We start from the raw sequence: 13902 nt of genomic DNA on the forward strand, positions 1-13902 counted from the left end.
GCTTAATAATAAATTCTCAACTGCAGTTCCCGACCAGACGCGTCAGTCTGGGCTGGATGCGCGCTGAGAATAGGATACGGGCTTCCTTTTTCCTCTCTCTCTCTCTCTCTCTCTCTCTCTCTAATAAAACAATCTGGCTGGTTGCGCTGTGTATGTGTGAAATGCATTGAATCGGCGCTGAGGGTGGGTTTTTTCCTTTACTTTGCGGGGTTCAGGCGGCTTCTCTGCTCCACTTGGTGCCGTCTCTACTGTTGTGAAGCATGCGCACATGCATTGTCCAGTTATACTCCGACTAAGGCGTATACATGATGGAGAAAATCGAATTCCAATCGCATTATCTGGGTGTCTTAATCGGAGTTCTCAACTCCGATTTCAGTCGGACTAAGGTGTTTACCTGCACTTCAGTTGTCCAGTTATAGTCGGATTAAGGCAATAATTCGGTTTTTTCAAGTGTCATGTAAACGTACTGATTGACAAACTGATGATCCCCCATTCCCTCTGTATTTTCCCATATCAAATTGTCATATATCAGTACCTCTTTGATGGTTTACTTGTACAATAATCATCGTAGGTTGCCATTGAGTTTTCACTGTACACCCCACATAAAAAAAACACAACATTACCATTGCTACTTCATTATAAATGTTTGTATTAAGTTTTGATTGAAGTTTTGAGCTTTTGAGGTTAATCCATCCTCTATAAGAATTATCCCTTGTATCTCAGACAAACTGATGACCCCCCAGCTCCTCTTTCATTTTCCCATACATGTTTTATTGTTGATCCATAAATGTCATAACTGAAATATTCCCTTAAGTATCATGATAGGTTGCCATTGAGTTTTCACAGTAACTAACCCTAACCCCATGTTTAAAAACAAAACTACAATTACAACTTTACCAGTGCTACTTAAGTTGAAATACGTGTGTTTGCATGTGTTTGTGTGTGTGTGTGTGTGTTATGTGTATTAATAGTTACAAATGTTTGTATTAAATTTAGATTTGAAATGTATCTTAAAACTTAGCAATTTCTCTCATTTCTGCTTATCCACCCATGCTGGAATGTGTATGTCGCTCCGTACCAACCAACAGTGGACCCCTGTCATTCCATATAAACCAAGTGTGGACCTTTTTCTGTAATGTAAAACAGTAAATAAAATACATCCTCATAAATACAGATTCATGATGCAAGTACATTAAAATGACCTAAAACCCTGAGTTTTAATTCAAATATTTTTCCTATAACAATGCAGTCAAGGAGTATAAAACTCTTGTAGGGGAAAATTAATAGACTGTAAAATTAATTACAACATTATTGGTGCTACTTTATTAGAAATGTTCACTTCTTCACATCACTTTTGCTTATTTCTTTCTTATTCATACATGATGGAGTGTGTATTTCACTCCATGCTAACTAAGTGGGCACTTGTATCATTATGCACCAACCAACAGTGGACCCCTGTCATTCCATATAAACCAAGTGTGGACCTTTTTCTAAAACGTAAATCAACGAATAATTCCTATACAGATTTATGACGCAAATACATTAAAATTAATTGAAATCACATGCATTTAAAAAGTAAAAGTCTGACCATAGGTGGCCCCAACAGGGCTTCATCTATATGAGATGTACATGGCCAAAAAGTAACTTTTTGTGGCTCTGAGCCATCAGGCCATGTCAAACTGTGAGTAGTTACATATTTTCCCATGACAACAATGCAGTTAAGTAGTATAAAACACCAGTACAGTGAAAAATTAATAGACTGTAGAAATGTGTCTGGCAATAATTTAACATAGGGACTTTGTGAGATTAATCCTCTCAATGAATTATCCCTTGTATCTCTGACAAACTGATGATCTCCCAAACCCTCTGTATTTTACCCAAAGATAACAAATTGCCTTGCCAATACTTTAATATCAGTTACTCTTTGATGGTTTACTTCTACATAATATATCATCATAGGTTGCCATTGAGTTTTCTGTAATATAAAACAGTAAATAAAATACATCCTTATGAATACAGATTTATGATGCAAGTACATTAAGATTACCCTAAATCCTAAAACCCTCTATTAAAAAATGAATAGACTGTAGAAATGTGTGTTGCAGTAGTACACCCTACATTTAAAAATTAATTACAACATTATTGGTGCTACTTTATTAGAAATGTTCACTTCTTCACATCACTTTTGCTTATTTCTTTCTTATTCATACATGATGGAGTGTGTATGTCACTCCATGCTAACTAAGTGGGATCGTGTGTCATTATGCATCAACCAACAGTGGACCCCTGTCATTCCATATAAACCAAGTGTGGACCTTTTTCTGCAATGTAAGTCAACTAATAATTCCTATACAGATTGAGAACACATGTATATTGTAAAATTGAAACCCTGTGCTTAAAAAAACTGGACAAGCAACAATAGCAAGGTCAATTATTTTTAATGTTTAATCAGAATTCAACAGAAATTATCTAAATGACCATTTTATTTAAAATTTTGTTATGGGTGATCAATTTTTTCAATATTTTAAAATTTCTATTATACCTAATACAGTGTTGAGTTTAAACTTAAGACATCCATGAAAACGGAACCTTTATATTTTGTTACAAAGAATAACAAATTATGTTTCAAGGTACTGGTTTGTTCACTAAGGAGCCTGTTTGATAGCCTCTCTACAGTCTGAAAGGCTGCCGGGGCTGCAAGTCGTTCACACTATGGAGGAGTGTAAGAAACGACGTGTGTGAATGAGTCGTTAAAACCCCTGCTCCAGCCTGCCGGGGCAGTGCTGAATATGGTATTTTACACACACACACACACTCAGGTCCCCTCTTGGCTAAAGTTAAAAAAATTAACCAGAAGGTTTTTCACATGATTTTAAGTTGATTTAAAGCATGTCCAACAGGGGACCTAAAAAAAGTCCCCTGTTGGCTGCTCGGTCCCCTGTTGGTGAATGTGTAACGACGCCGATGTCCCCTCTTAGATAGGAACAACAGTGCATACACATGGACACACACTGACCATACACACATATCCAACACACACACACACACACACACAAATGGACACACACTGACCATATACACATATCCAACACACACACACAAATGGACACACACTGACCATACACACATATCCAACACACACACACACACACACACACACACACACACACACATGGACACACACTGACCATACATACATATCCAACACACACACACACACACACACACACACACACACACACACACATGGACACACACTGACCATACACACATATCCAACACACACACACACACACACAAATGGACACACACTGACCATACACACATAGCCAACACACACACACACACACACACACACACACACACACAAATGGACACACACTGACCATACACACATATCCAACACACACACACACACACACACACACACACACACACACACACACACACACACATGGACAAACACTGACCATACACACATATCCAACACACACACACACACAAATGGACACACACTGACCATACACACATAGCCAACACACACACACAAATGGACACACACTGACCATACACACATATCCAACACACACACACAAATGGACACACACTGACCATACACACATATCCAACACACACACACAAATGGACACACACTGACCATACACACATATCCAACACACACACACACACACACACACAAATGGACACACACTGACCATACACACATATCCAACACACACACACACACAAATGGACACACACTGACCATACACACATATCTCACTCACACACACACACACACACACACACACACACACACACACACACACACACACACACACACACACACACACACACACACACACACACACACACACACACACACACACACACACACACACACACAGTGCTACCCAGTAAAAGGTAAGCAGTTAGTCACCATGGTGCAGGCTGCCACACAGGTGTATTCAATCAGATCATTAGCACATGGAGGGGTTTTGTGGTGATCAACAATTGTACTTGTGTGAGGGAAGGCACCTTAGAGACAGACCACACCTACACACACTCCTACTGTTCATGAGGGTGAGGGCTGGCATTAGGAGCACTGCCCCTTGTAGGCAGGGCTGTAGAGAAAGCTCCCCTCTCATAAGGACAGGTGTGAGCCATTAGTGCCTCTTTGTCTGAGGCCTGGTAGATGTGTGGTGGGACTGTCTTGTCTGTGCAGGTAAAGAGAACTGCGCAGATAGAAAAGATTATTTGATTGCACATTTTATTTTGTGTTCTGGGGAATTTTGACTAGTATCCCCACACAGAATCGTGGTGCAGCCGTGTCCTCTTGATCCAGTTGAATGTGCTGTAGACCCATGCTGGGAAGGTAGGCTGCTGATTACCCAGTGTTTAATTTCATCAGAATACAGAAATTATTAGTGATGTATCCATTTAATTCTTTAGGACATGAGTCAGCCTTTTCCCCGAGTCACAGTATAGAGCCAGTCAGCTCCACCAGTACCAGTGTCTGACAGGGCCCCAGACTGAAAAGGTAACCTCAACTGACATGGTAATGTAGGAGGGTTATCCCCTCTGAGGTATATTTGTCAGTCAATTTAATGGCTGTTTTGCTTTGTTTCAGATTTAGTGCCAGACTGCTGCTTTGCCTGGGCCGATGTGCCATGCGGCTTGGTTGAAGTTTGCTGAGAGTTTCCCATTGCTATGACTGCAAACAGCTCATCTTAACCTGTCTACTGTCCTTTACTGTCCCTGACTGTATCAATTTATAATTGTGAACCAACCGAGCATTAACTTTGTATTTTCTTTTGTTTGTTTGTCAGGCAGAGGGAGGATCTGCGGGGAGTATCCGTGGTATATGCACCCTTCTTTGCATGCAGTGTGATTGGTTTGAAGAGTGGTTGGCACCCAAAAGTAGTTTAGATTTACTTAAATTGTTGCAGTGTCCGTTGCAGTGATTTGCTGTGATCACGGTGTGCACGTGGTGGTTGCTACTGGGTCTTGCGATAGTATCTCCCCGTGGTGAGTACCCTGTCTGACATCTTTTTATTAGCAGGTAGTGTATATTTGCAGTATACCCCTGCTTGATTTTATTTGTTGTAACAAATTAATCAAAATAACTCAGCTATTTGTAGCTTTTAAATATTTATTAACTTTGTAACATTAAAGATAATTTTTCAAGCTAATCGTTGTTCTTCCCTCCTTCCATTATCAGGTCAATCATCATCAGTTGCTTCAGTTTGCACAATAAATAGAATTTGGATTTGAATGCACGTCTCTGGCTCTCCTTGTACCTGGGGATAAATTTGTTTGTGGGTTTATATAGAGACCCTCACAGTGGGGTTGGTCACACTTGTATTGTTCTGGCTATGTGCTGGTCCATAGAGTCAGAGGAGGTTGGTCCTCCTCTATTTTTTAGAGGCCAGATGAACATCAACATATTTTTTAGAAAGAGTAACTGGTTGAATTAAACCATTACCACATCATTTCATGTCTCCACCAAGTTCACTTTCCTCCTCCTCCTCTTTTTCTCCCTCCTTCCTCCCTCCTCCTCTCCCTCCTCTTCTTCTCCATCCTTCTGCCTTCTTTCTCTCCCTCTTCCTCCTCCTCTTCCTCCTTCTCCTCTTCTTCTCCCTCCTTCCGCCTTCTTTCTCTCCCTCTCCCTCCTCTTCTTCTCCCTCCTCCTCTCCCTCCTCCTCTCCCTTCTCCTCTTCTTCTCCCTCCTTCCTCCCTCGTTCTCCTCCTCTCCCTCCTCCTCCTCTTCTTCTCCCTCCTTCCGCCTTCTTTCTCTCCCTCTTCCTCCTCTTCTTCTCCTTCCTTCCTCCCTCCTCCTCCTCTCCCTCCTCTTCTTCTCCTTCCTTCCTCCCTCCTCCTCCTCTCCCTCCTCTTCTTCTCCTTCCTTCCTCCCTCCTCCTCTTCTCCCTCCTCCCCCTCTTCTTCTCCCTCCTCCTCTCTCTCTGCCATTCAGCCCAATGCAATTTATTTCACAGCAGAGTAGCAGGAGCTCAACTTTTTAATTCGCTGGAATGGGCATTATACTTTGTTTGATTTCATCAAAAAATAGTCACAAGTCACAAAAAAGGTCCTCTACTTACTTGTTGTGGCTCATTTCTTTTTTTTTTTTAAGTATCATTGAAAAATCTCACATTCATCAAAGTCTCAACCTCCCTTCTCCACAGCTCTGTCTGTAGTCCAATGGGTAAGGTGGCTGCTTGCCAACCTCAAGATCACTGGTTCAAATCCAAGAGTGGCACTCTTGTTATGTTATGTTGAATTCTGCTCCCCTCCCCCACCTTCAATTGGTTACAGGTCTTCGTTAAGCGCCACAGTTTGCAGCACATCATCACAATCAATGACAACATGTTTAGGTGTGTGCTCTCTGTGGTGAAATGGCAGAGTAAAGGTTTATTGATCATGAGGCCATGGGTTCGATTCCTGCCTCATTCATGTGGTACTTTCTGATAGAGACTTCATTCAAATTCTCATCTGTAGACAAACTTCTAATGGCTCATTTATACTCTTTTCTTTCTTTCTTTTAAGCATCATTGAAAAATCTCACATTCATCAAAGTCTCAACCTCTCTTCAGAAGTCAGTGACCTCTTATTCAAGGATTTCTTTTACTCTTCTCTCATTCAATCTAACTATGGTGAAGTGGTTAGGTCAGTGGGCTGATGTACTGAAGGTTGTGGGTTCAATTCCCTCCTTGGACATGTTTCTTGTATGCCATTCCGCATTTCTTTGTCAATTTATTCTGCTAATTCAGCATGGTTCAGCAATGGCTTTCAGCATTCACACCATTTCCATTTTTGGAAATGCTTTTTCTAGTTAGTGTGAATGCTGGAAGCATTCACACTATTGTTATTCGGTTCGGCCATTTTCTGCCTTTCTTCGTCATGTAACTAGTCCTTCATACTTTGTGCTATTTCAACAATTCAAATATCAAAATGTTCAGCCTTTTCGGGACAGGTGTGCTATGTCTTTTCTCTTTTCAACTATTCATACTTTTTGCAATATTCAACTATTTCTGATTTTTTTTTCCCCATAGAGAATGCATTGGAACAGTCTTGAAACTCTTCAAATCTTCTTACTTCTTTCAGCCTTTAAAGTGTCCACATACTAAGCTAGAGACTTCATTCAAATTCTGAGCTGTAGACAAACTTTTTAAGTGTTCCTCTATGACTCAGCTTATTGATATCTTCAACAGTTTCTGATATTTGGCCGCTTTAAAATCATCACGTTCTTTGACAAAATCCAGCTTTATAATGGGTGTGTGTTGCGTCTAACGAGCAGGGCTTAGAGTGAGTGACATCATCGCTAGAGTGAGAGGGATCGAAAAAACATTCAGGATTTTTTCTGGATAAATTGCCAGCACGGCCACAAATTAAACTCTAGACACATGATTTCCTCACCGGTTTGTAGCCACACTTGTCGTATCTCATTTGATGTGCTCAAAACAGCAGACAGACTTACAGAATTGTCTCTATGAGCCTAATTGTGCAGCTAGACCCGCTCCAGTGGCTCATCCACTTCAATATAAAAGTAGGAGCTGATTTTTTTAGAAAAACAGAAATGCCCCCCTTTTCTACCTTGCGACCCTGAGAAAAGTATTTGTCCTACAAACATTTAATGCACATCAGAATGCTCAGGAAGGTCTCCTTGCCCAGATAGTCTCTACCACATTCTGATAAGAGGTACGGTTCTCTGTTTTTTGGCTGTCATTAGGAGAGCTGCGCCGAGCTCAAAACTGACTGTTCTGCTCCTGCTCTGTTGTGCAGGTGGCCATCAAGTCACACACACACACACACACACACACACACACACACACACACACACACACACACACACACACACACAGTTAACCTACCCACAGTGCCACCCAGTAAAAGGTAAGCAGTTAGTCACCATGGTGCAGGCTGCCACACAGGTGTATTCAATCAGATCATTAGCACATGGAAGGGTTTTGTGGTGATCAACTATTGTACTTGTATTGTTCTGGCTATGTGCTGGTCCATAGAGTCAGAGGAGGTTGGTCCTCCTCTATTTTTTAGAGGCCAGATGAACATCAACATATTTTTAGAAAGAGTAACTGGTTGAATTAAACCATTACCACTAGGCTGTTTTCGACTAAGGATTTTCATAGTCGAATCTGATTCGTCAGATTTTGCCGTAGTCGACTGATCGTCGAACCTTTTTTTTTTTTTTTAGATAGCTGCAAATTTGCGACTTTTTCCCGTTTCAAACAAAAGAGCTAAAACACCCAAAACAATGGTAGGTGTAAAACAAATACCTTTATTTATTTTCCACACTTTGGATGATTTTTAGTAGCCATTGTGAGCCAGGGTATGCGTTTATGTTACGTTGCCCTGGACAACGCTCCTTTTGCTCGGACTGTGAGTCATCCCTCATCCCTCAACGTGATGAAGGATAGCGGTGGTCGTGGACACAGAGAAACCGGGTAAAACATGTAGTATCAAAACAAACGGAGGTCAGAAGGACTCGACAATCCGTACATTACCTTAAACAATCCTGTAACACACAGTGTGACCGCGGCACCGGCAGAGAGACAGACAGGCTGCAGAGGGACGAGATCACAGCTGTGACTCCCGACACTGATGGTGCGTTCATGACAACTCGGAAGTCGGAAAAAAAACAAGTTCCTTTTCTGAAAAACTCTGACATGTCAAACTTTAGGATGTGTTAGAGACTAATTCATCTGTCTAACCATCAGAACTATTGACACTTGAAATGGTAAACACAGCTGATCCATCGAAAAAAAAAAAAAAAATCACCGCTGGAGTTAATTTATTTTCCGTGATTGAAAGCAGGTTCTTGAATGTAACTCGGTCAAAGTCAGATGTATCCTCACAATGTTTTGCTGTTCTGTCAGGTCATGCATGATAAATGCTACAAAGTTAGACTGTCAGACTTCCTTGATTTAAAACTTTGGCGGCTCTGCCTCTCGTCTTTTTGCCACTCCGTGAGTGTTCTGCAGTGACTTCTGAGTACCGTGACTTTGACGGTCCCACTGCTAACTGCTCACCTCCGCTCATTTGAAAAAAAAAAAACCTCTGCTCATTTGATTGTGCAACTGCAGTGGGTGATTTATTAATACGTAGTAAGAAGCTAAGACTACCGTTTAAATGCACACATCATTTTGAACTCTTTATTAACAGAAAGTAGGCAGATTTTGTAACGAAAAAAGACATTCTATGTAACAATTTATGCTCAGCAGCCGTGGGCACCCCCATATAGTCAGAATGGTATGGTCCTGGTTAGATTCGACTACGAGGTTCATAGTCGAATCAGACCCCTCCGAATCGAATCGTCGAATAGTCGACTTTTGGAGGTCAAGCCCTAATTACCACATCATTTCATGTCTCCACTAAGTTCACTTTCCTCCTCCTCCTCTTTTTCTCCCTCCTTCCTCCCTCCTCCTCTCCCTCCTCTTCTTCTCCATCCTTCTGCCTTCTTTCTCTCCCTCTTCCTCCTCCTCTTCTTCTCCCTCCTTCTGCCTTCTTTCTCTCCCTCTCCCTCCTCTCTCCTCCTCCTCCTCTTCTTGTCCCTCCTCCTCTCCCTCCCTCGTTCTCCTCCTCTTCTTCACCCTCCTTCCTCCCTCTTCCTCCTCCTCCTCTTCTCCCCCTTCCTCCCTCGTTCTCCTCCTCTCCCTCCTCCTCCTCTTCTTCTCCCTCCTTCCGCCTTCTTTCTCTCCCTCTTCCTCCTCTTCTTCTCCTTCCTTCCTCCCTTCTCCTCCTCTCCCTCCTCTTCTTCTCCTTCCTTCCTTCCTCCTCCTCCTCTTCTTCTCCCTCCTCCTCTCTCTCTGCCATTCAGCCCAATGCAATTTATTTCACAGCAGAGTAGCAGGAGCTCAACTTTTTAATTCGCTGGAATGGGCATTATACTTTGTTTGATTTCATCAAAAAATAGTCACAAGTCACAAAAAAGGTCCTCTACTTACTTGTTGTGGCTCATTTCTTTTTTTTTTTTTAAGAATCATTGAAAAATCTCACATTCATCAAAGTCTCAACCTCCCTTCTCCACGGCTCTGTCTGTAGTCCAATGGGTAAGGTGGCTGCTTGCCAACCTCAAGGTCACTGGTTCAAATCCAAGAGGGGCACTCTTGTTATGTTATGTTGAATTCTGCTCCCCTCCCCCACCTTCAATTGGTTACAGGTCTTCGTTAAGCGCCACAGTTTGCAGCACATCATCACAATCAATGACAACATGTTTAGTTGTGTGCTCTCTGTGGTGAAATGGCAGAGTAAAGGTTTATTGATCATGGCCATGGGTTCGATTCCTGCCTCATTCATGTGGTACTTTCTGATAGAGACTTCATTCAAATTCTCATCTGTAGACCAACTTCTAATGGCTCATTTATACTCTTTTCTTTCTTTCTTTTAAGCATCATTGAAAAATCTCACATTCATCAAAGTCTCAACCTCTCTTCAGAAGTCAGTGACCTCTTATACATGGATTTCTTTTACTCTTCTCTCATTGAATCTAACTATGGTGAAGTGGTTAGGTCAGTTGTCAATTTATTCTGCTAATTCAGCATGGTTCAGCAATGGCTTTCAGCATTCACACCATTTCCATTTTTGGAAATGCTTTTTCTAGTTCACACTATTGTTATTCGGTTCGGCCATTTTCTGCCTTTCTTCGTCATGTAACTAGTTCTTCATACTTTGTGCTATTTCAACAATTCAAATATCAAAATGTTCAGCCTTTTCGGGACAGGTGTGCTATGTCTTTTCTCTTTTCAACTATTCATACTTTTTGCAATATTCAACTATTTCTGATTTTTTTTCCCCCATAGAGAATGCATTGGAACAGTCTTGAAACTCTTCAAATCTTCTTACTTCTTTCAGTCTTTAAAGTGTCCACATACTTTCAGCTAGAGACTTCATTCAAATTCTGAGCTGTAGACAAACTTTTTAAGTATTCCTCTATGACTCAGCTTATTGATATCTTCAACAGTTTCTGATATTTGGCCGCTTTAAAATCATTAAGTTTTTTGTCAAAATCCAGCTTTATAATGGGTGTGTGTTGCGTCTAACGAGCAGGGCTTAGAGTGAGTGACATCATCACTAGAGTGAGAGGGATCGAAAAAACATTCAGGATTTTTTCTGGATAAATTGCCAGCACGGCCACAAATTAAACTCTAGACACATGATTTCCTCACTGGTTTGTAGCCACACTTGTCGTGTCTCATTTGATGTGCTCAAAACAGCAGACAGACTTACAGAATTGTCTCAGTGAGCCTAATTGTGCAGCTAGACCCGCTCCAGTGGCTCATCCACTTCAATATAAAAGTAGGAGCTGATTTTTTTAGAAAAACAGAAATGCCCCCCTTTTCTACCTTGCGACCCTGAGAAAAGTTTTTGGCCTACAAACATTTAATGCACATCAATGTGCTCAGGAAGGTCTCCTTGCCCCAGTAGTCATGGCCACATTCTGATAAGAGGTACGGTTCTCTTTTTCTGGGCTGTTTTCGGAAGCTGCTCAGAGCTCAAATCTCTCTGCTCTGCTCTGCTCTGTGTGCAGTTGGTCCAGCTGTAGCGGCCAGCTCGTTATCAAAGTCTATAAACAGTGCAGCTGCAGCCTGGCCGCTCGTTAAGATGTTTTTTAAACACAGCCCCTCACAGACACATGATAAACCAGACTGACAGAGGATGTCCACGCACAAACACAGGCATCACACTCACACAGACAGACACACACAGACGCTCACACACAGTCACACATGCACACATACACAAACACACAAACACAACACTGTTCCACACAGTAAAATGTAAGCAGTTAAAAGTCACCATGGTAACTTCTGAGGGCAGGCTGCCACGCAGGTGTAATCAATCAGATCATTAGGGAGGGAGGAGTTTTGTGGCGCTCAGGGCCGGCCCGTGGCATAGGCCGTATAGGCAAATGCTAAGGGCGCCGTCCATCCAGGGGGCGCCAGCGCCACAAATGGAAAAGAAAAAAAAGTGTAACTTTCACTATTTTTTATAACTAGTTGACTTGGTACTATTATTTCTTAATACAAAAAATAATCCCACGTTAATTTAAATGCAAAGCAATACCTATTAAAAAGTAATAATATAATATGTTACAACATTAGGCTACTTACTAAGTCGCCCCCCCTCTCCCCCACATGCCCATTGGTACGTGCCCTCCGCTCTCCCCGCAGTCACACACAGCAGAGGTACCTGTCTGCAGTGGGAACGCTTTCAAGCCGTTTTCTTGTTAGAAACGCCACATTTTTAATTAGATGTGTGGATACTTGGTTGCATTAATCCTCAAAGTCGGCGCAAATGCCAGCTCGTTTGCGCGACCGTCTCGATATGTTTTTGTTTATATTTCAGTCATTTTACGCGGCCCTTGACGACCTGTCAATCTAAAGAACAGCTGTGAAGCGCTTTGAACCCGCAGAATCGTTAGGAGAGAGAGAAGCAGTGAGGAGGGGTTGGGTTGGAGGAGGATGAAGGCGCTTCCGAGGCTGAAAGTTTTGACTCATTTGATGAGGAAGATATTGAAAAAAAGAAGAGAGTTGAGACTTCAGCCTGCTTAGACAGCAGGGCCACAGCTCCAGCTCTGTATACAGACCACTGAGCTCTCAAATCATTTTTTTTAACCTCTCAAACAGCACACAGTGACAACACATGGAGGGTACATTATATAGGTTAAATATTGTACACTGTTTAGTTGATATTTTGTTTGGAGAAAAAAAGCTAATTTCTCATTTAGGGCTACACACATCTCATGAAGTTTGAAATGTAATGTTAAGTCAATATTTAGCTTCTTTTATTTTACATTTGAGACATTTGGTGAAAATAGAATGACAGATAACATTTATGCTCACAAAGCAATTTAACAAAATTTCATTTTAACTTTTCCACACTTACAGTATCTATTAGCCTTTATTGAGACAGTAATATATTCCACTGCTTTTGTGAAGCTAAGACTTATACCCATTTCAAGCATCACAACAGGTTATTCTCATGACTGTAGAGAGACTCATTTTTTTCATGTCTTCACCCAGGATTTACTCAATTAAATTTTACTGATTGTTTGTGCAAGTTGTCTATCTCGGGTCAGAGGGGGCATACAGATACACTGCTACATGTACGTTATCATTATAATCATTATTGATCATTGTTGGGGGGGAGTAATCTCGCCTAGGGCAACCAAAATGGCTAGAGCCGGGCCTGGTGGCGCTTATCAACAGTTTTACTTTTCTGCACATGTACACGCAGACAGAGAGACCATCAGACTCACACACCCAGACACATACACACACACACACACAGGTTTTTAGCTCAAATTCATCAGCCTCTCAATTAATTTTATACTTTTGATGTAAACATCTCCAACAATTTATATTTTTCTCATGAATTTAAGTTCAGACGTTTAGTCTTTCCAACTCTAGTAATAGTAGTACAATTACAGGTGGAGCCTAGGACATAGGATGCAGCTTTTAACATGTGTCCTATCTATCTATCTATCTATCTATCTATCTATCTATCTATCTATCTATCTATCTATCTATCTATCTATCTATCTATCTATCTATCTATCTATCTATCTATCTATCTATCTATCTATCTATCTATCTATCTATCTATCTATCTCCCTATTTTTTAACCCCTCTGTCTCCTTTCTTTCTTTCTTTCTTTCTTTCTTTCTTTCTTTCTTTCTTTCTTTTCTTTCTTTCTTTCTTTCTTCTCTTTCCTTTCTTTCTTTCTTCTACTCCTTAATTTGTATTTTACGTAACTTTTTCTATCCTTCCCTCTCTATCCATCCATCCATCCATCCATCCATCCATCCATCCATCATCTACCTCTTTCTATCTATCATCCCCCTCTCTCTTTTTCTTCTTTCTTTCTTTCTTTCTTTCTTTCTTT

General features: G+C 41.2%; 1 long non-coding RNA gene across 1 annotated transcript; it reads left to right on the top strand.

The window, feature by feature from the left end:
• The first annotated feature begins 4129 nt into the window (after positions 1–4129).
• Positions 4130–5352, top strand: LOC146960082 (uncharacterized). Its single transcript, XR_015035524.1, has 4 exons — positions 4130–4225; positions 4314–4375; positions 4453–4540; positions 4631–5352. It is a non-coding gene; the product is annotated as an uncharacterized LOC146960082 (long non-coding RNA).
• The last annotated feature ends 8550 nt before the right edge of the window (positions 5353–13902 follow it).

The sequence above is a fragment of the Trachurus japonicus genome, unplaced genomic scaffold (assembly GCF_045865225.1).
Source record: "Trachurus japonicus isolate A0001 unplaced genomic scaffold, Traja_1.0 AP030737.1".
Lineage (NCBI taxonomy): Eukaryota > Metazoa > Chordata > Actinopteri > Carangiformes > Carangidae > Trachurus > Trachurus japonicus.